A 23467-nucleotide genomic window follows, 5' to 3' on the forward strand; every position below is an offset into this window, starting at 1 on the left:
CACATCGACAGATTTTTCACCTAGTCGGCTCGGGGATTAGAACCAGCGACCTTTCGGTTACTGGCACAACGCTCTTAACCACTAAGCTACCTGCCGCCCCAGGTAGCTTAGTTGAACGAGAGAGAACACATGAGTGATAAAAATCAGTTTTATTGCAGGGCTCTACCTGAAAATACATGATGTAAGTGATTGATATTTGGTATTCAACAGTCATAAAAGTATACCTTATTTACTACTAAAATAGTGATTTTGTCAGACAGCATAGGCAGCAGCTCTATAGAGATGAGATGATGACTTGGAATGAAATAATAAAGCAATCAAATAAAACAAATATTTTATTAAGGTAAAGTGAATGGTTAATAAGTGATAAGTGGTCCTCTGTAGCTCAGCTGGTAGAGCACGGCGCTTGTAACGCCAAGGTAGTGGGTTCGATCCCCGGGACCACCCATACACAAAAATGTATGCACGAATGACTAAGTCGCTTTGGATAAAAGCGTCTGCTAAATGGCATATTATTATAAGTAATGTGCAGTCACTACCATCATGAGACTTATTTGGATAGTCCATCTGTAAATGATCCATCTGTGTGCAATCTAAGTGTCAAATTATTTGTCACATGATCTCAGTATATATATATATACACCTGTTCTGAAAGTCCCCAGAGTCTGCAACACCACTAAGCAAGGGGCACCAGCAAGCAAGCGGCACCATGAAGACCAAGGAGCTCTCCAAACAGATCAGGGACAAAGTTGGGGAGAAGTACAGATCAGGGTTGGGTTATAAAAAAATATCAGAAACTTTGAACATCCCACGGCGCACCATTAAATCCATTATTAAAAAATTGAAAGAATATGGCACCACAACAAACCTGCCAAGAGAGGGCTGCCCACCAAAACTCACGGACCAGGCATGGAGGGCATTAATTAGAGAGGCAACAAAGAGACCAAAGATAACCCTGAAGGAGCTGCAAAGCTCCACAGCGGAGACTAGAGTATCTGTCCATAGGACCACTTTAAGCCATACACTCCACAGAGCTGGGCTTTACGGAAGGGTGGCCAGAAAAAAGCCATTGCTTAAAGAAAAAAATAAGCAAACATGTTTGGTGTTCGCCAAAAGCCATGTGGGAGACTCCCCAAACATATGGAAGAAGGTACTCTGGTCAGATGAGACTAAAATTGAGCTTTTTGGCCATCAAGGAAAACGCTATGTCTGGCGCAAACCCAACACCTCATCACCCCGAGAACACCTTCCCCACAGTGAAGCATGGTGGTGGCAGCATCATGCTGTGGGGATGTTTTTCCATTGGCAGGGACTGGGAAACTCGTCAGAATTGAAGGAATGACGGATGGCGCTAAATACAGGGAAATTCTTGAGGGAAACCTGTTTCAGTCTTCCAGAGATTTGAGACTGGGACGGAGGTTCACCTCCCAGCAGGACAATGACCCTACGCATACTGCTAAAGCAACACTCGAGTGGTTTAAGGGGAAACATTTAAATGTCTTGGAATGGCCTAGTCAAAGCCCAGACCTCAATCCAATTGAGAATCTGTGGTATGACAAAGATTGTGGTACACCAGCGGAACCCATCCAACTTGAAGGAGCTGGAGCAGTTTTGCCTTGAAGAATGGGCAAAAATCCCATTGGCTAGATGTGCCAAGCTTATGGAGACATACCCCAAGAGACTTGCAGCTGTAATTGCTGCAAAAGGTGGCTCTACAAAGTATTGACTTTGGGGGGGTGAATAGGTATGCATGCTCAAGTTCTGTTTTTATGTCTTATTTCTTGTTTGTTTCACAAGAAAAAATATTTTGCATCTTCAAAGTGGTAGGCATGTTGTGTAAATCAAATGATATAAATCCCCCAAAAATCAATTTTAATTCCAGGTTGTAAGGCAACAAAATAGGAAAAATGCCAAGGGGGGTGAATACTTTCACAAGCCACTGTATGTGGACACACCTTGAAATTAGTGGATTTGGCTATTTCATCCACAGCCGTTGCTGACCGGTGTATAAAATCGAGCACACCGCCATGCAATCTCCATAGACAAACATTGACAGTAGAATGGCCTTACTGAAGAGCTCAGTGACTTTCAACGTGCCACAGTCATAGGATGCCACCTTTCCAACAAGTCAGTTTGTTAAAGTTCTGTGGAAACGTCTCGGAGCAATTTTTTTAAACACATTTTAGTCAGATTTCACCTAGTCAGCTCGGGGATTCGAACCAATAACCTTTCGGTTACTAGCCCAACCTCTTAACCACCCAGCCCCAGCAACAACGGCTCAGCCGCGAAGTGGTAGGCCACACAAGTTCACAGAACGGGACCGCCGAATGATGAAGCGCATAGCACTTAAACATCGTCTGTCTTCAGTTGCAACAATCACTACAGAGTTCCAAACTGCCTCTGGAAGCAACGTCAGCACAAGAACTGTTCGTCGGGAGCTTCATGAAATGGGATTCCATGGCTGAGCAGCCGCACACAAGCCTAAGATCACCATGCGCAATGCCAAGCGTCAGCTGGAGTGGTATAAAGCTCACCGCCATTGGACTCTGGAGCAGGAGAAACACGTTCTCTGGAGTGATGAATCACGCTTCACCATCTGGCAGTCCGACGGACCAATCTGGCTTCCAGGACACTCATTAGCTGGTTTAACAGAGAGTCAGGGTTTTCTTTTCGCCACCCCCCGGACCTGTCCTCTTAACCCTCCAGTTTTGACACCACCTGCCCTCATTTATAAAACCACCCTCACCCAAAATATCCCTCCTGATAAAAACCCTTACCTCACCTAATCTCACGGTCTTTTACCCCTAACTTTTACTCCCGGGAGTAGTACACAGTAATATGCTGCTTCCTGTTCAAACTGCCTGACATTTCTTACTTACTCACTTTTCATATTTCCTTAATAATTTCTGTCATTCAGGAAGAGAGGAAAAAAAGAGCGAGAGACGTGAGAGAGCTTTCAGAAAAAAAAGAAAAAAAATCAAACTAACTAAACTGAAAGTCAGGGTGGCTTATTCATTATTACTGTTAAAAGGACATGGAATGACACGGTCCGCGTGCACTTTCATCAGAGTAGCATAAGTGAAAAGAGTGAGTCGGCTGTAGACAGAGACACACTTAATACATTTTGGCCTAAGAGATCATTAGAATGAGATAAATGGGCACTGACTTCACAGAGAAGTGCAAAGAAATGAAGATTCCAAAAGTAAACTTTAGCATTATGGGGTTTAGCATCTGCGATTGCTACAGCCATTTATGGACTTTAATTATATATAGCCATTGATTTTTTTAAAGAATACAACTTAGGAATGCCTCATGAGCTTATTAGTTCACAGCCTTGCGCCATCAGAAACCAAAATATAAGCTTGTTTTAACTTCATTGTTTGTAAACACTGCATTGTTAAATCTATCATTTAAATCTCATGAATGGTCAGTACTTCAAATCAAAATGTCACATGCGCCGAATACAACAGGTGTAGACCTTAGAGTGAAATGCTTAATAACAAGCCCTTAACCAACAATGCAATTTTAAGAAAAAGAAGTGTTAAGTAAAAAAGAGAACAAAAAAATAACAAATAATTAAAGAGCAGCAGTATAATAACAGTATCCATAGCTCTGTCTATGAATTTGAGAGTGGTTACATTTCTCCCGCCCCATCCCTCAGCTGTTTACCAAAACATGTGGCGAGGTAGCGCTTTGTTGTTTTTCCAACAGCAGATTGCCCCTTTAATGCTTCCTGCAATTTGTTGAGCTCAAATGAATGAATTGACAAAGAACTGTTCAGATCGAGATGGAACACCAAAAACAAGGCAAGGAATGCTTCGGCTGTATTTTGAACTTGTTCTATGACTTTCACTTTAAGAAGTACAATTGAGTAATCATACACTGTTGCAGACCCGTTTGAGTGTGTTGTTGAAAGTTCTCCACTAAATCAGTTATATCCAGGGGGGCTTTTCAGCTGTGCATTTTGGGAAAAAAATAAAAAACATGAAACCCCCCCCTAATATATCTAGATTACATAAGTATTCAACCCCCTGAGTCAATTCATGTTAGAATCACCTTTGGCAGCGTGAGTCTTTCTGGGAGTCTTTCTGGGTAAGTCTAAGAGCTTCGCACACCTGGATTGTACAATATTTGCACATTATATATTTTTTCAAGTAGGTTGTTGAACATTGCTAGACAGCCATTTACAAGTCTTGCCATAGATTTTCAAGCTGATTTAAGTCAAAACTGTAACTAGGGCACTCAGGAACATTCTATGTCGTCTTGGTAAGCAACTCCATTTGACCTTTTGTTTTAGGTTATTGTCATGCTGAAAGGTGAATTTGCCTCCCAGTGTCTGTTGGAAAGCAGACTGAACACAGTTTTCCTATAGGATTTTGCCTGTGCTTAGTTCTATTACGTTTATTTTAATCCTAAAAAACTCCCTAGTCCTTTGCGATGACAAGCATACACATAACATAATGCAGCCACCACCATGCTTGGAAATATGAAGAGTGGTACTCAGTGATGTGTTCTGTTGGATTTGCCCCAAACACAACACTTTGTATTGAGTATATACAGTGAGGGAAAAAAGTATTTATTCCCTGCTGATTCTGTACGTTTGCCCACTGACAAAGACATGATCAGTCTATAATTTTAATGGTAGGTTTATTTGAACATTAAAAGCCAGAATAACAACAAAAAAATCCAGAAAAATGCATGTCAAAAATGTTATAAATTGATTTCCATTTTAAATGAGGGAAATAAGTATTTGACCCCTCTGCAAAACATGACTTAGTACTTGGTGGCAAAACCCTTGTTGGCAATCACAGAGGTCAGACATTTCTTGTAGTTGGCCACCAGGTTTGCACACATCTCCGGAGGGATTTTGTCCCACTCCTCTTTGCAGATCTTCTCCAAGTCATTAAGGTTTCGAGGCTGACGTTTGGCAACTCGAACCTTCAGCTCCCTCCACAGATTTTCTATGGGATTAAGGTCTGGAGACTGGCTAGGCCACTCCAGGACCTTAATGTGCTTCTTATTGAGCCACTCCTTTGTTGCCTTGGCCAAGTGTTTTGGGTCATTGTCATGCTGGAATACCCATCCAAGACCCATTTTCAATGCCCTGGCTGAGGGAAGGAGGTTCTCACCCAAGATTTGACGGTACATGGCCTCGTCCATCGTCCCTTTGATGCAGTGAAGTTGTCCTGTCCCCTTAGCAGAAAAACACCCCCAAAGCATAATGTTTCCACCTCCATGTTTGACGGTGGGGATGGTGTTCTTGGGGTCATAGGCAGCATTCCTCCTCCTCCAAACACGGCGAGTTGAGTTGATGGCAAAGAGCTCGATTTTGGTCTCATCTGACCACAACACTTCCACCCAGTTCTCCTCTGAATCATTCAGATGTTCATTGGCAAACTTCAGACGGGCCTGTATATGTGCTTTCTTGAGCAGGGGGACCTTGCGGGCGCTGCAGGATTTCAGTCCTTCACCGCGTAGTGTGTTACCAATTGTTTTCTTGGTGACTATGGTCCCAGCTGCCTTGAGATCATTGACAAGATCCTCCCGTGTAGTTCTGGGCTGATTCCTCACCGTTCTCATGATCATTGCAACTCCATGAGGTGAGATCTTGCATGGAACCCCAGGCCGAGGGAGATTGACAGTTCTTTTGTGTTTCTTCCATTTGCAAATAATCACACCAACTGTTGTCACCTTCTCACCAAGCTGCTTGGCGATGGTCTTGTAGCCCATTCCAGCCTTGTGTAGGTCTACAATCGTGTCCCTGACATCCTTGGAGAGCTCTTTGGTCTTGGCCATGGTGGAGAGTTTGGAATCTGATTGATTGATTGATTCTGTGGACAGGTGTCTTTTATACAGGTAAGAAACTGAGATTAGGAGCACTCCCTTTAAGAGTGTGCTCCTAATCTCAGCTCGTTACCTGTATAAAAGACGCCTGGGAGCCAGAAATCTTTCTGATTGAGAGGGGGTCAAATACTTATTTCCCTCATTAAAATGCAAATCAATTTTCTTTTAAAATTTGACATGCGTTTTTCTGGATTTTTTTGTTGTTATTCTGTCTCACTGTTCAAATAAACCTACCATTAAAATTATAGACTGATCATGTCTTTGTCAGTGGGCAAACGTACAAAATGAGCAGGGGATCAAATACTTTTTCCCCCCTCACTGTAACGTTAATTTCTTTGCCACATTTTTTGCAGTTTTACTTTAGTGCCTTGTTGCAAACAGGATGCATGTTTTGGAATATCTTACGCTGTCATTTAGGTTAGTTTTGTGGGGCAACTACAATGTTGTTGATCCATCCTCAAATATTTTCTATCACAGCCATCGCAGTGCTAGCTGTGCCACTAGAGATCCTGGTTCGAATCCAGGCTCTGTCGTAGCCGGCCGCGACCGGGAGACCCATGGGGCGGCGCACAATTGGCCCAGCATCGTCCAGGGTAGGGGAGGGAATGGCCGGCAGGGATGTAGCTCAGTTGGTAGAGCATGGCGTTTGCAACGCCAGGGTTGTGGGTTCGATTCCCACAGGGGGCCAGTATGAAAAATAAAAAATTAATAATGTATGCACTCACTAACTGTAAGTCGCTCTGGATAAGAGCGTCTGCTAAACGACTAAAATGTAAATGTAAAATGTAAATAACTGTTTTAAAGTCACCATTGGCCTCATGGTGAAATCCCTGAGCGGTTTCCCCCCTCTCCGGCTACTGAGTTAGGAAGGAGGCCTGTATCTTTGTAGTGACTGGGGGGGGGTTCATGTCTCCTTTTTTTTTTACCCATCTACCAATACGTGCCCTTCTTTGTGAGGCATTGGAAAACCTCCTTGATCTTTGTGACTGAATCTTTGTTTGAAATGTACTGCTTGACTGAGAGACCTTACAGATAATTGTGTGGGGTACAGAAATGAGATAGCTATTCAAAAATCATGTTAAAACACAATTATTGCACACAGAGTCCATGCAACTTATGTGACTTGTTAAGCAAATAATTACTCCTGAACTTATTTAGGCTTACCATAACAAAGGGGTTGAATACTTATTTACGCAGCAAAGCATCCCCAAATCATCACACTACCACCACCATGCTTGACCGTTGGTATGAGGTGCTTACTGTGGAATGCAGTGTTTGGTTTCGCCAGACATAATGTGACCCATCTCGTCCAAAAAGTTGACTCAAGTTTGCCAAAAGTCACCTGGAAGCACCTGGATGATCATCAAGACTCTTGTAAGAAATTTCTATGAACAGATGAGTCAAAAGTATAACTTTTTGGACGACATGGTTCCAGTAATGCCTGGCGAAAACCAAACTCTGCATTCCACAGTAAGAACATCATACCAAAAGGTCAAGCATGGTGGTGGTGGTGTGATGGTTTGGGAATGCTCTGCTGCCTCAGGACCTGGACGACTTGCCTTAATAGAAGGAACCATGAATTCTGCTCTGTATCAGAGAATTCTACAGGAGAATGTCAGACCATCCGTCTGTGAGCTGAAGCTGAAGCGCAGCTGGGTCATGCAGCAAGACAATGATCCAAAACACACAATCAAGTCTACATGAAAATTGCTAAAAAGCAACAAATTGGACGTTTTGGAATGGCCTAGTCAAAGTCCAGACCTAATCCCAATTGAGATGTTGTGGCAGGACTTGAAACGAGCAGTTCATGCTAGAAAACCCACACGTCACTGAGTTGAAGCAGTTCTGCATGGAAGAGTGGGCCAAAATTCCTCCACAGCGACGTGAGAGACTGATCAACAACTACAGGAAGCATTTGGTTGGAGTCATTGCAGCTAAAGGTGGCACAACCAGTTATTGAGTGTAAGGGGGCAATTACTTTTTCACACAGGGGAATTGGGTGTTGCATAACTTTGTTTATGAAATAAATGAAATAAATATGTAATTGTTGTGTTATTTGTTCACTTATGTTCCCTTTATCTAATATTAGGTTTTGGATGAAGATCTAATAACATTCAGTATCACAAATATGCAAAAGTAGAGAAAATTAGAAAGGGGGCAAATACATACAGTGCTATGAAAAAGTATTTGCCCCCTTTCTAATTTTCTCTACTTTTGCATATTTGTGATACTGAATGTTATTAGATCTTCAACCAAAACCTAATATTAGATAAAGGGAACATACAGTGCTATGAAAAAGTATGTATGTATACACACACACACACACACACACATGTACCAGTCAAAAGTTTGGACACACCAACTTATTCAAGGGTTTTTCTTTATTTTGACTATTTTCTACATTGTAGTAAGGGCTATTTCACCAAGAAGGAGAGTGATGGAGTGCTGCATCAGATGACCTGGCCTCCACAATCACCCGACCTCAACCCAATTGAGATGGTTTGGGAGGAGTTGGACCGCAGAGTGAAGGAAAGCAGCCAACAAGTGGTCAGCATATGTGGGAACTCAGCAAAGGGTGGCTACTTTGAAGAATCTCAAATATAAAATATATTTTGATTTGTTTTACACTTTTGGGTTACTACATGATTCCATATGTGTTAATTCATAGTTTTGATGTCTTTATTATTATTCTACAATGTAAAAAAAAAATTAACAAATAAAGAAAAACCCTTGAATGAGTAAGTGTGTCCAAACTTTTGACTGGTAGAGTACACACACACACACTATATATATTTTAACTGCAAACGCCATCCACAGGAGGACTCAGTAGCCCTCTGTCAATGAGTGTAGGCCGGCTGCTAATCGTCAGATGGGGGGAGGAGAGGAGGTAAGGGGTCCATATGGGTAACTGGGGGGCCCTGCCTTGATTGGGTAGTTGATTAATAAAAAAACAATTCATAAACTTCATAATAAATCAATGTTACTGGTCAATTGTGTGAGTCAGGGACTGGGCCCAAACCTGTAGGGGGCCCAAGAGGCAACAAATACTAAAAATAACACATATATATACACACATACACACATATATATATATATATATTTTTTAATTTTTTTTTCATCCAACCGCAGGAGCCCGCTCTCAATGTTCAAAATACACCAGAGAGCATAATTTAGCGACAGAGGATCAATAGTTTCAAAAACATAACGTTTTATCACAAGCACATACAGGAAACTGCCAAAATAAGGTGGTCTTAAAAGGGTTTGGGCTGCCAGAACATCTTCAATGCATCTTGGCATAGATTCTACAAATGGACCTAAACCATGCCAGGAAAATGCACCCCACACTATTACATATATTTTGTATCCCTCATTTACTCAAGTGTTTCCTTTATTTTCGCAGTTATCGGTATGCTAATAGTCAGAAAGGCCGCAGTTTGGGCAGCATGCACACCAAATATAAGTTACAGCTTGTTGCGTTCTGGCCATAGACATAATCCATAGAAAGGTTTTGTAACCTCTTACCCTGGCAATTTGACTGTTCAACTCATGGGTACACTATCAATGGATGCCAGTCCTGACTTGAATGGGACACAACATGCAACAATTTAAGATTTTACTGAGTTACAGTTCATATAAGGAAATCGGTCAATTTAAATAAATTCATTAGGCCCGAATCTATGGATTTCAAATGACTGGGAATACAGATATGCATCTGTTAGTCACAGAAACCTTTAAAAAAAATAGGGGCGTGGATCATGAAACCAGTTAGTATCTGGTGTGACCACCATTTGCCTCATGCAGCGCGACACATTTTCTTCGCATAGAGTTGATCAGGCTGTTGATTGTGGCCTGTGGAATGTTGTACCACTCCTCTTCAATGGCTGTGCGAAGTTGCTGGATATTGTCAGGAACACGCTGTAGTACACGTCGATCCAGAGCATCCCAAACATGCTCAATGGGTGACATGTCTGGTGAGTATGCAGGCCATGGAAGAACTGGGACATTTTCAGCTTCCAGGAATTGTGTACAGATCCTTGCGACATAGGGGCATGCATTATCATGCTGAAACATGAGGTGATGGCGGCGGATGAATGGCACGACAATGTCCCTCAAGATCTCGTCACGGTATCTCTGTGCATTCAAATTCCCATTGATAAAATGCAATTGTGTTCGTTGTCTGTAGCTTATTCCTGCCCATACCATAACCCCACTGCCACCATGGGGCACTCTGTTCACATCAGCAAACCGTCTGCCCGGTTCAGTTGAAACCGGGATTGATTCGTGAAGAGCACACTTCTCCAGCGTGCCCGTGGCCATCGAAGGTGAGCATTTGCCCACTGAAGTCAGTTACGACGCCAAACTGCAATCAGGTCAAGACCCTGGTGAGGACAACGAGCATATACCTAATACACAGTGGTGGAAAAAGTACCCAATTGTCATACTTGAGTAAAAGTCAAGATACCTTAAAAGAAAATGAAGTAAAAGTGAAAGTCACCCAGTAAAATACTACTTGAGTAAAGGTCTAAAAGTATCAAAAGTAAATGTAATTGCTAAAATATACATAGGTATCAAAAGTAAAAGTAAATGTATAAATAATTTCAAATTCCTTATATTAGGCAAACCAGACGGCACCATTTTCTTGTATTTTTTTATTTACGGATAGCCAGGGGCACACTCCAACACTCAAACAAAGCAATTGTGTTTAGTGAGTCAGCCAGATCAGAGGCAGTAGGGATGACCAGGGATGTTCTCCATTTTCCTGTCCTGCTAAGCATTCAAAATGTAATGAGTACTTTAGGATGTCAGGGAAAATGTATAAAGTAAAAAGTACATTATTTTCTTTAGGAATGTAGTGAAGTAAAAGTTGTCAATATATAAATAGTAAAGTATAGTACAGATACCACAAAAAACGACTTAAGTAGTACTTTAAAGTATTTTTACTTAAGTACTTTACACCACCGCTAATACGTGAAGCAGAACGCACCATTGGGTGCACACTGCCTGCCCTACAGGACACCTACAACACCAGGTGTCGCAGGAAGGCCAAGAAGATCATCAGGGACCCCAGGAACCCAAGCCATGCCCTGTTCTCCTTGCTTCAATCATTCAGACGCGGGCAGTACAGGAGCATCATGGCAAAAACTATCAGACTGGCCAATAGTATCTACCCTCAGACCATCAGGCTGCTGAATAGCCACCACTAGCCAGCTACCTACTCCCCCTAGAGACATTTCCCCCCTGCTACTCCCCCTATGGACACCACCACCCCCAACGATCACTTACATGCTACTCCCCCCATGGTCATTCCCCCACACCCACTGAACAGTCTTTACTCTGCCTCCACCCCGATGGACATGTATTTATTCATCACTGCCACAGTTATTGTGTACATAGTGGTATTTATATTGTTTTTTATTAAAATGTTCATTATTTTATTTCACTTAATCCTGCATCCTACATTTTCACTGTACCCTGCAATCACACCTGCAACCCTGTACATGTGACTATTAAACACTGAATCTGAGCTTCCCTGAGACGGTTTCTGATAGTTTGTGCACACATTTTTCGGTTGTGCAAACCCACAGTTTCATCAACTGTCCGGGTGGCTGGTCTTAGACGATCCCACAGGTGTAGTCTCCTGAGTGGTGCAGTGGTCTAAGGCACTGCATCGCAGTGCTAGCTGTGCCATTAGAGATCCTGGTTCGAATCCAGGCTCTGTCGCAGCCGGCCGCGACCGGGAGATTCATGGGCAGCGCACAATTGGCCTAGCGTTGTCCAGGGTAGGGGAGGGAATGGCTGGCAGGGATGTAGCTCAGTTGATAGAGCATGGCGTTTGCAACGCCAGGGTTGTGGGTTCAATTCCCACGGGGGACCAGTATGAAAAAAAAAATTTATATATATATATATATATATATATATGTATTTACTAACTGTAAGTCGCTCTGGATAAGAGCGTCTGCTAAATGACTAAAATGTAAATGTAAAAAATGAAGAAGGCAGATGTGGAGGTCCTGGGCTGGTGTGATTACACATGGTATGCGGTTGTGAGGCCGGTTGGACGTACTGCCAAATTCTCTAAAATGACGTTGGCTAATGGTAGAGAAATTAACATTCCATTTTCTGGCAACAGCTCTGGTGAACATTCAGTCAGCATGCCAATTGCACTCTCCTTCAAAACATGAGACATCTGTGGCATTGTGTTGTGTGACAAAACTGCACATTTTAGAGTGGCCTTTTATTGTCCCCAGCACAAGGTGCACCTGTGTAATGATCATGCTGTTTAATCAGCTTCTCAATATTCCACACCTGTCAGGTGGATGGATTATCTTGGCAAAGGAGAAATGCTCACTAACAGGGATTTGACACAATTTGAGAGAAATAAGCTTTTTGTACGTATGGACAATTTCTGGGATATTTTATTTCAGCTCATAAAACATGGGACCAACACTTTACTTTTTACATTTACATTTTAGTCATTTAGCAGAAGCTCTTATCCAGAGCGACTTACAGTTAGTGAGTGCATACATTTTCATACATTTACATGTTGCATTTATATTTTTGTTCAGGGTATATACTTTTTATATATTGCCTCCTAATATTGTACAATCTGTGTGTCGCTTCATTGGCTTGGGCTATTGTTTGTTTGAATTCAAGACCAGAATTCAAAACACTTATAAAAAAAATGTAACCACCTATAAAAAAAAAAAAAAAAAGCCCCGGAGCCTATGATTTCTTCATCCGTCCCTGGTTTCACTCTCGCCAAAATACGTCCAATGAGTTTCTATGGGCTTATTTTGGAACTAAACTTGTCGCCTGCCTTTCCGCCTTTTAGGACAACGACTCCCATTGTTAGTGCGGAGACATAAGCATCTCGTCATTATATAGGCCTAGCCTACAGTTCTCTGGTTGCAGTTACATTTCTTTACACGGAGGGAGCGCGAGCATGATGCTCGTGAATTTGCATGTCCCATGTAATGTAAGTGGTAACGATGAGTCGAAATCCACGATTTAGCCTAATTATTGTTGTTTTCTGACACATTCATTTATTTTATTTAGCGTGTTTCACATACAGCCATGTGGAGTTCTGGTGCATAGTAGGCCTAGGCTATTTACTGTGTGTTGATTGACAACTGAACAGCAAGTGTTGACTCGTTTATAAAAGGTGTGGAACTGACTGAATAAAGTCGATCTCCTATATGCCTTTGCCATTCATAAATCATGCAACGTGGTCAAACGTTTTCTGTAAGTCTTCACAAGGTTTTCACACACTGTTGCTGGTATTTTGGCCCATTCCTCCATGCAGATCTCCTCTAGAGCAGTGATGTTTTGGGGCTGTCGCTGGGCAACACGGACTTTCAACTCCCCTCCAAAGATTTTCTATGGGGTTGAGATCTGGAGACTGGCTAGGCCACTCCAGGACCTTGAAATGCTTCTTACGAAGCCACTCCTTCGTTGCCCGGGCGGTGTGTTTGGGATCATTGTCATGCTGAAAGACCCAGCCACGTTTCATCTTCAATGCCCTTGCTGATGGAAGGAGGTTTTCACTCAAAAGCTCACGATACATGGCCCCATTCATTCTTTCCTTTACACAGATCAGTCGTCCTGGTCCCTTTGCAGAAAAACAGCCCCAAAGCATGATGTTTCCACCCCCATGCTTCACAGTAGGTATGGTGTTCTTTGGATGCAACTCAGCATTCTTTGGTCCTCCAAACACGACGAGTTGAGTTTTGACCAAAAAGTTATATTTTGGTTTCATCTGACATTCTCCCAATCCTCTTCTGGATCATCCAAATGCACTCTAGCAAACTTCAGACGGGCCTGGACATGTACTGGCTTAAGCAGGGGGATACGTCTGGCACTGCAGGATTTGAGTCCCTGGCGGCGTATTGTGTTACTGATGGTAGGCTGTTACTTTGGTCCCAGCTCTCTGCAGGTCATTCACTAGGTCCCCCCGTGTGGTTCTGGGATTTTTGCTCACCGTTCTTGTGATCATTTTGACCCCACGGGGTGAGATCTTGCGTGGAGCCCCAGATCAAGGGAGATTATCAGTGGTCTTGTATGTCTTCCATTTCCTAATAATTGCTCCCACAGTTGATTTCTTCAAACCAAGCTGCTTACCTATTGCAGATTCAGTCTTCCCAGCCTGGTGCAGGTCTACAATTTTGTTTCTGGTGTCCTTTGACAGCTCTTTGGTCTTGGCCATAGTGGAGTTTGGAGTGTGACTGTGAGGTTGTGGACAGGTGTCTTTTATACTGATAACAAGTTCAAACAGGTGCCATTAATACAGGTAACGAGTGGAGGACAGAGGAGCCTCTTAAAGAAGAAGTTACAGGTCTGTGAGATCCAGAAATCTTGCTTGTTTGTAGGTGACCAAATACTTATTTTCCAGCATAATTTGCAAATAAATTCATAAAAAATCCTACTATTTGATTTTCTGGATTTTTTTTCTCAATTTGTCTGTCATAGTTGACGTGTACCTATGATGAAAATTACAGGCCTCTCTCATCTTTTTAAGTGGGAGAACTTGCACAATTGGTGGCTGACTAAATACTTTTTTCCCCCACTGTATGTCCATGGTATCACATCGGGACAAGTAATCCAAAGGATATTCTAGGTTTCCTTTCGATGTCGGGGCTTGCCAGTCAGTGACTCTAAAGTGAGTGACTCATCAGTGATAGCCTACCGAATCGCATCTGTGAGAGAGATGTTTATTTGGCTCCCCAATTTGCATATTCTACTGGTAGGCCTAGGCTTATTGGTGATTATCTGCAGATAAATTATGAAAATAAATCAGATGAAGAAGGAGAATCTTCACTGTAGGAACAATAGGTAGTGGAGAGCCTAATGCTGCTCCAAATATGATAATTGGGGCCCTTTCAGAATCCATGCATGAAAATGGAATTCTACAACAACAACAAAAATGTATTGACCTTAGTAGGGAATCAACCCAAGTTTAGCCTAACATAAGACATGAACAGAATGCATCAGTGATTTGCATTTCCTGCAACTTTCTGAAGAGGCAACGAGAATGCCCCTGTCTCTGTGTGTGTGTGGTGCGTGCGTCTACCACTTTGCGTAACTGTTAGCGATGATGCTAATGAAAACAGTCTTCTGGTAGGCCTAGATGGAAAGGCTTTCCCAAAAACCTTCAATGAAATGTTAACTTCAAAGTTGCCTATGCTTACCTGGCAGAATGGTTCCATGATTATTTTCATCAATCCAATGCGCATTTGTTTTTCAAACTCTACCATCACATGTGCACTACAAAAACACTGCTAAACAACAGCCTCTTGCTGTGTGTGCACTTGAATTAAAAAGGGTAACTACACCCAAAAATCAATTTCTCAGATTGTTCCCAGAATTCATGGGGTCTCCTCATGTGGTTTAAGCATTGTTGTGGACTTAAAACATGCAATGTTGTTGTTGTTTTTCTATTTTAAAAAAGTGTGCTCTAAATGCGAAAATAAACTATGGGAAAAACTGCCCCCCCAAAAAATGTATTTGTTATTTTTCAAGATAGTGTGGGCTATTTACTTACTTTTTCTGTTTGAATAAAATACATACATTTGAAGATCAAACATCACTACGGCATTTCATATATTGCAGTAAAATTGTAAATAAGACTTTAATCTCAAGAGAAGATAGGTTAAAATGTAAAGAAAGTTTAATGCCCTCTTAGAAAATTGTCCTGATCATATAGACCTAGACAATATCCAAAACAACTCACAATACACTGAATTCATACATTTTCAGTTATTTAAATTGTAAAGTCATGTCTTTCTATACAATACCACAACACATTTTTCCAATCTGGGAGGTAAACTCGATAAAGTATTCAATAATTTCACTGTGTATTTCAGATGGAATCAAGGCATTTGAATGTACCAGAAGCCACCAAAAGAGCTCCTTCGGCAAATATTTTGAACCCCGGCCGGGGGCGCCTGGCTGGCTTCTTTTTCTATTTGGCTGTCTAGTCTATGTACTTGTGGAAAACACTGAGCCTGCTGCTGTATTTAGCAGGAAATCCTGAGTACCGCAGAGGAAACTGACCATTGGGACAGGGAATATAACCGATGACAATCTCCTCTGTGGACAGAAGTAATAATGACATTCCTGGTGTACAGTATATTTGACAGATGTGTCACTGCTAAACCACATTCTAAGGGCCTTCAAAGGCCTTCAATAGCCATTAATGTGCCATTCTTGCCCCACACTCAATTGGTAAAACAGACTTTCTATTCTCCTGTCAAAACCACAGCTGGATCACAGAGTGGTTTGTCATACACTGTATTTAGGGCCAGGAGTTTTTCTTGATCATGGTCAGGAAAACCTCCTGAGCTAGTCATACTGTATGACTGAAGCTCCTACATGTTGTGTCCATGTGGCTTGTCACATTAATATTAAGGGAAAAGAATGATGACAGTCATCGTTAATGACAAGGTCCAGGACAATTGACAGGAGCTTATTAATATCATTTACACTTTGCTACATAAAAGTCGTGATTAAAATAATAATTAGAAAAAGAGACTAAAACACCTCAATGTTTTAACTAAAATAGTTTCTTTTCAAATTGTTTTTTTCTGATCAAGCCCCTCTACATATTTATCATCATCAATAAATAAATCACAACTTCTATAGGGACAGACCGAGAAAGACGGGCAGAATCAAAGCGTGACCCTCTCTCTCTGCTTTATTGGCATAAACAAGGGAAATAAATAATCAGAAATGAACAGTAAACATTACACTCACAAAAGTGTTATATTATTGGCTATGTACAGTGTTGTAACACATGTGCAAATAGTTGAAGTATGAAAGGGAAAATAAATAAACAGATAAATATACGTTGTATTTACGATGGTGTTCGTGCTCCACTGGTCAACTCTATTACAATTGGCGCCATAGAGGACAAGATATTGTGTGATCAAAGAGTTACTAGTGACCCCCTCGATCTTACAGTCATGTTGACCATCAGGGTCACACCATAATAACGCAGGAAATGATATAACACAGTGATTACATTGCTACTGGAGTCAGTGGAGTAAAACATGCAACAGGTGTTGCTCTGCTTTTAGACAATTTTTCCCCCCAATGAGGACTAAAATAGAAAACTTTCTCCATCAATAAATGAATAGAATTTCCCCCTGCTGACTAAATAAGCTACAAAATCCAAGTTCATTGAAACGTTTGTTTCTCACTGGACCCACAAAGCAAATGACAAGAGGAAATGGAGGGGCAACCAGGAAAAACAAAGGGCTTGAGAGAGGGTGAGGAGTGGATTACCAACTGGCTCACAAAACCTGTACTAACCCTCCACCCCAACTCTGGTCTATTGATATCTGGGTGAAAGGCTGGCTGATATGCCAGCTCAAATCTCCTGTGCACTCACAACACACAAAGGGCAGGCCTGTTCTATGGGCCAGGCAATGACCATGGGGGAAAGTGGGGCACAGAGAGCGAGCCAGAGAGAAGAGAGATCGAAAGGAGAGAGAGATAGCCTTAATGACATTTGAAATGTCTCTATTCCTTTGGAACTTTTATGAGTGTAATTTTTACTGTTCATTTTTTATATTATCTATTTCACTTGCTTTGGCAATGTAAACATGTTTCCCATGCCAATAAAGCCCTTTGAATTGAGAGAGAGAGAGAGAGAAATAAAGAGGGAAATCAGCAAAGAGAGTCAGAAATCCAGTAGCTAACTAAAGAAAAAGTGATTGCCAGCCAAACAGCTATAGATAGACTGAAATGAGACCACACACTCTTGTATCACAGCCTCACTGGCCTGCCACTGCCATGATGTAATCGCTTAATCAGATCATGGTTTGATTAATTATTAATTAATTATGGGTTTGTCCACTATCATGACACTGTATACAGAACTTCTGATTTGATTAATCAATATTTCCCCTACACATTTATTTAATTACTTATTAATTCAAACTGCTGTTTCACAAGATCATTCTGAAGTTTCGAAAATACACCCAATGCTTTTACATACATTAACAACAGGTTTATAAAGAGGCAAACACTTTTGGTCTTTTGCTAGTATGGTATTAATTTCAGGGGAAAATAAGGTCTACACCACATTTACATAGAATAAGTGTTTAATTTGTCCAAAATATGTGTAATTTTACAAGCCACATACTTGAAGACTCGAAGCTTGAGTTAGTTTCTGCTAACAAGTGTGAAAAGAATGAGGGTGACCCGATATCCTATCCCCCACACCCCGCCCTGCTCTACCCAGCAGTCCTAGTCTGCCTTGGGAAAGCCTGACTGCTTTCACAGGTCAACAGTCCAGATTACCTCTCAGTAACATCAATTAAACACCATCAGAACACTGCCATCATAAGTTTCAAGACACATTAACCCACTGTTGACACCAATGGACAGCTAAGAGAGGCTGAGTTAGTGGGAACCCCAGGCTCAAAGTCCTAACCCGGTCCCCTGACCCCTGCAGGGGTGGAGGTGAGCACTGCTGGTATACATAGCCCTCACAATCTGCCCTGACATTCAGCTGCTTGCTAAAAACAGCCTTGCCTGTCAGCAGCCCCCGTCACTGGCTCTCATACCACAGGCCTGGAGGGGGGGGGAGGTGCTGGAATGCAGAGGCCTGTGAGACCAGGGCTAATTTAACAGCCACATTATCAGACTGAGTCAGCAGCCTACTGACTGCTCAGGACCTCAATCTTCAATATGCTACTGTATGTGTGTGTGTGTGGGGGGGGGGGATAACACGGCACCAATGTATACTATAGACCATGTACTATGGTAGTGAGATGTACTGGACATAGGCCCCTTGCTAATAGTTGTTACTGTGTACACTACTCTGCATTATAGGTTACATCTTTATTTAGAGTTGCAGCAAGCTTGATTGATAGGAAGAGGGAATTTAACTGGGGAGGACGATACGGCCCATAAAACTATACTTAAAGCCCCTTATTTCCGTATGGATTCGGAGAAGTCGGAGGAATTCAGACCGCACAGTCAATTGAAAGGATACAAACTGCATCAAGCAGACCTTGTTAAATCCTGGGGGCAAGGGGAGAAGATTATCTAATGTACACCAGATGGGTTTAGAGGGTGAGCCTTGTCTGCTGGTTCTAAGACAGGTACAGTATTCAAGTCTGTCGTGTATCACACTGATTTATGTCAAATCTACAAGGCCGACGCTCTACAAGGTTTACAACTCAGCGGTCCAAGGGTAAAACAGACAGGCAATATCTAGTAGAATAGCATTATAAACATGATGTACTTCACCTTCACACAAGGTTGCATTTAGCCTACGTTATGATAATTAGACGTGTTTATTGATGGATGATGTAATGTAATGTAATGTATTTACTGATTTGAATAAATGAATCAGCTCGTTAAATCCATCTCGTCACAGACAGGGTCACATACCCAACCTGAGGATCAGTGTATGAGGCAATGACTCAAAAGTTTGAAAGCATGGCCCCATTTCCCCTCAGTCTCAGGCCGACACTCAAACAGAAAGAACATAATCACCCGTATCCACTCAAGGGGATTTGTGTTCATCTGTCAATAGCAAATCTCACAGCCAGACCAAAGGCCGTAAGGAATTACCACTTTACCGCTACATACTAGAGCCAAGAAGTGTTGACTAAAAAACTGTCACACAAGCCCTCCTGTGTTGGATAACCAGCCCTCCCCTCGTAAAGTAAGACGACACTCAACTCAACAACTTAGGCCACTGCCCTGGGGAGGAGAGGAGACACATTTTAATAGCAGCATGACACGGCTGAGGCCACAAACTGCAAACGGAATTTCCTTAAAGGATTATTACAGATCAGATTACAGCCCATTGTAAAACTTGATCTTCTGAGGCTATATGGGAGGGCAGTTGAAGGAGCTCAAATAAATGCAATTTTTTTTAAATCACTTTCCTGAATCCCATAAACTTCTTGATAACATGAATTGTTGCGAGCCAAGGTGTCCTAACAGGCAAGGCAGAATAGAAAGGACCATATCACAACCAGCTGTCGTGCATGTGGCACTCAATACAGTGCTATTCTCCTTACTGGACTCCAGAGGTTTGCTAGGTACACATTTTGTATTCAGAGTTGGTGGATCTCCTTGCTGACATTTCCCTCAGACATCTTATGAAGGCCATATTAGTTTATAATGGCAGTCCAATATTAAAAGGAAATGTCACAGTGCTCCCTCATAAATATGGGCAGTTTATAAACCAATAAATGGTGACGCACACATCCGAAGAACCTTGAGATCAGTCGGTTTTTTGAGGACGACAGACAGCAGCTGATTTTTCTCACATAAAGAAGCCAAGTCACATGCAAGACAGCCAGGACGGACTTTGGAATGTGGATAAATTAAGTGCCCCACTTGAAAACGGAGGAAATATTTTTTGAAAGGCCTCTCCTCCAACAAGATTTATTTTCATCCCAAACTCACAGTCTGCTGCTTGATATTACAGCAGGGTTTCAAGTTCATGCTTTCCATATGCTATCTGCTTTAGCATCACTCCTGGTTTCACCTCCACATAATCCCACATAAATATATTTCAAAGTCTACACCAGGGGTGTCAAATTCACGGCCCGGGGGCTCCAATCTGGCCTGCGGGTGGTTTGAGTACTTATTTTGTAATTAATTGAAACTGTGTAGAAATGATAATGGACCTATATTCATAAAGTTTCTTGATTGTCCAGCTCGCTAATAATCATTAGACAGTCAGGGAGCATCAACAATTCCAAAAACGATAGATAGAGGGCTATGTTTGGTATATTTTGATGGCAAGGAACCTCATTGAAGACCGAATGCATCCCCTGGGGCAAACTGAGTTCGACACCCCTGGTCTACATGGTTGTTATCGCCTCTATGAGACAGGGGCCATTATCTAATGTAGATATCTACAATTCCAGGGGTATCAATGAATTGTAAACATTTCACTTGAAACAAACCACCGGGGTTGACTTGTTCCATTGCTGTACATGGTATCTTAGGCAACAGACTGAGCTCAATTGCTTTATACCTGAGCCAATTATCATTTCACAGGCGAAGGTGAATGAACCTAATTAATATCTTACACAAGCCCATACATACATACATACATACATACATACATACATACATACATACATACCACAGAACCTGTCAAAAGTTTGGACACAGCCACTCATTCAAAGGTTTTTCTTTATTTTTAATATTTTCAACATTTTAGAATAATAGTGAAGACATCAAAACTATGAAATAACAAATATGGAATCATGTAGTAACCAAAAAAGTGTTAAACAAATTCTTCAAATAGCCACCCTTTGCCTTTATGACAGCTTTGCACAATCTTGGCATTCTCTCAACCAGCTTCACCTGGAATGCTTGTCCAACAGTCTTGAAGGAGTTCCCACACACAGTTAAAGTCCGAAGTTTACATACACTTAGGTTGGAGTCATTAAAACTCGTTTCTCAATCACTCCACAAATTTCTTGTTAACAAACTATAGTTTTGGCTAGTCAGTTAGGACTTCTACTTTGTGCATGACACAAGTAATTTTTCCCAACAATTGTTTACAGACAGATTATTTCACTTATAATTCACTGTATCACAATTCCAGTGGGTGAGAAGTTTACATACACTAAGTTGACTGTGCCTTTAAACAGCTTGGAAAATTCCAGAAAATGATGTCATGGCTTTAGGAGCTTCTGATAGGCTAATTGACATAATTTGAGTCAATTGGAGGTGTACCTGTGGATGTATTTCAAGGCCTACCTTCAAACTCAGTGCCTCTTTGCTTGACATCATGGGAAAATCTAAAGAAATCAGCCAAGACCTCAGAAAGAAAATTGTTGACCTCCACAAGTCTGGTTCATCCTTGGGAGCAATTTCCAAACGCCTGAAAGTACCACGTTCATCTGTACAAACAATAGTACGCAAGTATAAACCCCATGGGACCACGCAGCCGTCATACCGCTCAGGAAGGAGACGCGTTCTGTCTCCTAGAGATGAACGTACTTTGGTGCGAAAAGTGCAAATAAATCCCAGAACAACAGCAAAGGACCTTGTGAAGATGCTGGAGGAAACAGGTACAAAAGTATCTATATCCACAGTAAAACGAGTCCTATATCGACATAACCTGAAAGGCCGCTCAGCAAGGAAGAAGCCACTGCTCCAAAACCGCCATAAAAAAGCCAGACTACGGTTTGCTACTGCACATGGGGACAAAGATCGTACTTCTTGGAGAAATGTCCTCTGGTCTGATGAAACACAAATAGAACTGTTTGGCCATAATGACCTTCGTTATGTTTGGAGGAAAAAGGGGGTTGCTTGCAAGCCGAAGAACACCATCCCAACCGTGAAGCAAGGGGTGGCAGCATCATGCTGTGGGGGTGCTTTGCTGCAGGAGGGACTGGTGCACTTCACAAAATAGATGGCATCATAAGGAAGGAAACTTATGTGGACATATTGAAGCAACATCTCAAGACATCAGTCAGGAAGTTAAAGCTTGGTCGCAAATGGGTCTTCCAAATGGACAATGACCCCAAGCATACTTCCAAAGTTGTGGCAAAATGGCTTAAGGACAACAAAGTCAAGTTATTGGAGTGGCCATCACAAAGCCCTGACCTGAATCCTACTTCCAAAGTTGTGGGCAAAACTGAAAAAGCGTGTGTGAGCAAGGAGGCCTAGAAACCTGACTCAGTTACACCAGCTCTGTTAGGAGGAATGGGCCAAAATTCACCCAACTTATTGTGGGAAGCTTGTGGAAGGCTACCCGAAACAATTGACCCAAGTTAAACAATTTAAAGGCAATGCTACCAAATACTAATTGAGTGTATAAAGTTAGAGAGATCTCTTAAAACCTGTTGCAGTATACCCAAAGCCAGACCTATAGCCTTAAGACATGCTCCGGAACACTTGCGACTATTAAGTATTTGTCAAACCTCCCGCTTTGGGCTGGATGTGTCAATGTGTGGTAATATATGCATAATATATGAGCACAATTACCGTCTTCCCTAAATTAGCCACAAAACCTCTAGTTTTAAAGCAACCATTTCTCTGGATGCTGTACTGCGCCATTTTCCCTCAATTTTCCCCCCTACGTGGGCAAGCCCCCTAGCCATTAGAGTTCAACCAATGAGCTTCAGCCCCTCGCCATATACAGTGGGGAGAACAAGTATTTGATACACTGCCGATTTTGCAGGTTTTCCTACTTACAAAGCATGTAGAGGTCTGTAATTTTTATCATAGTTACACTTCAACTGTGAGAGACGGAATCTAAAACAAAAATGCAGAAAATCACATTGTATGATTTTTAAGTAATTAATTTGCATTTTATTGCATGACATAAGTATTTGATACATCAGAAAAGCAGAACTTAATATTTGGTACAGAAACCTTTGTTTGCAATTACAGAGATCATACATTTCCTGTAGGTCTTGACCAGGTTTGCACACACTGCAGCAGGGATTTTGGCCCACTCCTCCATACAGACCTTCTCCAGATCCTTCAGGTTTCGGGGCTGTCGCTGGGCAATACGGACTTTCAGCTCCCTACAAAGATGTTCTATTGGGTTCAGGTCTGGAGACTGGCTAGGCCACTCCAGGACCTTGAGATGCTTCTTACGGAGCCACTCCTTAGTTGCCCTGGCTGTGCGTTT

The 23467-nt window shown here is 41.9% G+C and overlaps 1 protein-coding gene across 1 annotated transcript in view; it reads right to left on the reverse strand.

Moving 5' to 3' along the window:
• Positions 1 to 23467, reverse strand: part of LOC121553276 (LIM domain-binding protein 3) — a 72885-nt gene that overhangs the window by 43660 nt on the left and 5758 nt on the right. The window lies entirely within an intron of this gene.

This window comes from Coregonus clupeaformis, chromosome 37 (genome assembly GCF_020615455.1).
Source record: "Coregonus clupeaformis isolate EN_2021a chromosome 37, ASM2061545v1, whole genome shotgun sequence".
Taxonomy (NCBI): Eukaryota; Metazoa; Chordata; class Actinopteri; order Salmoniformes; family Salmonidae; genus Coregonus; species Coregonus clupeaformis.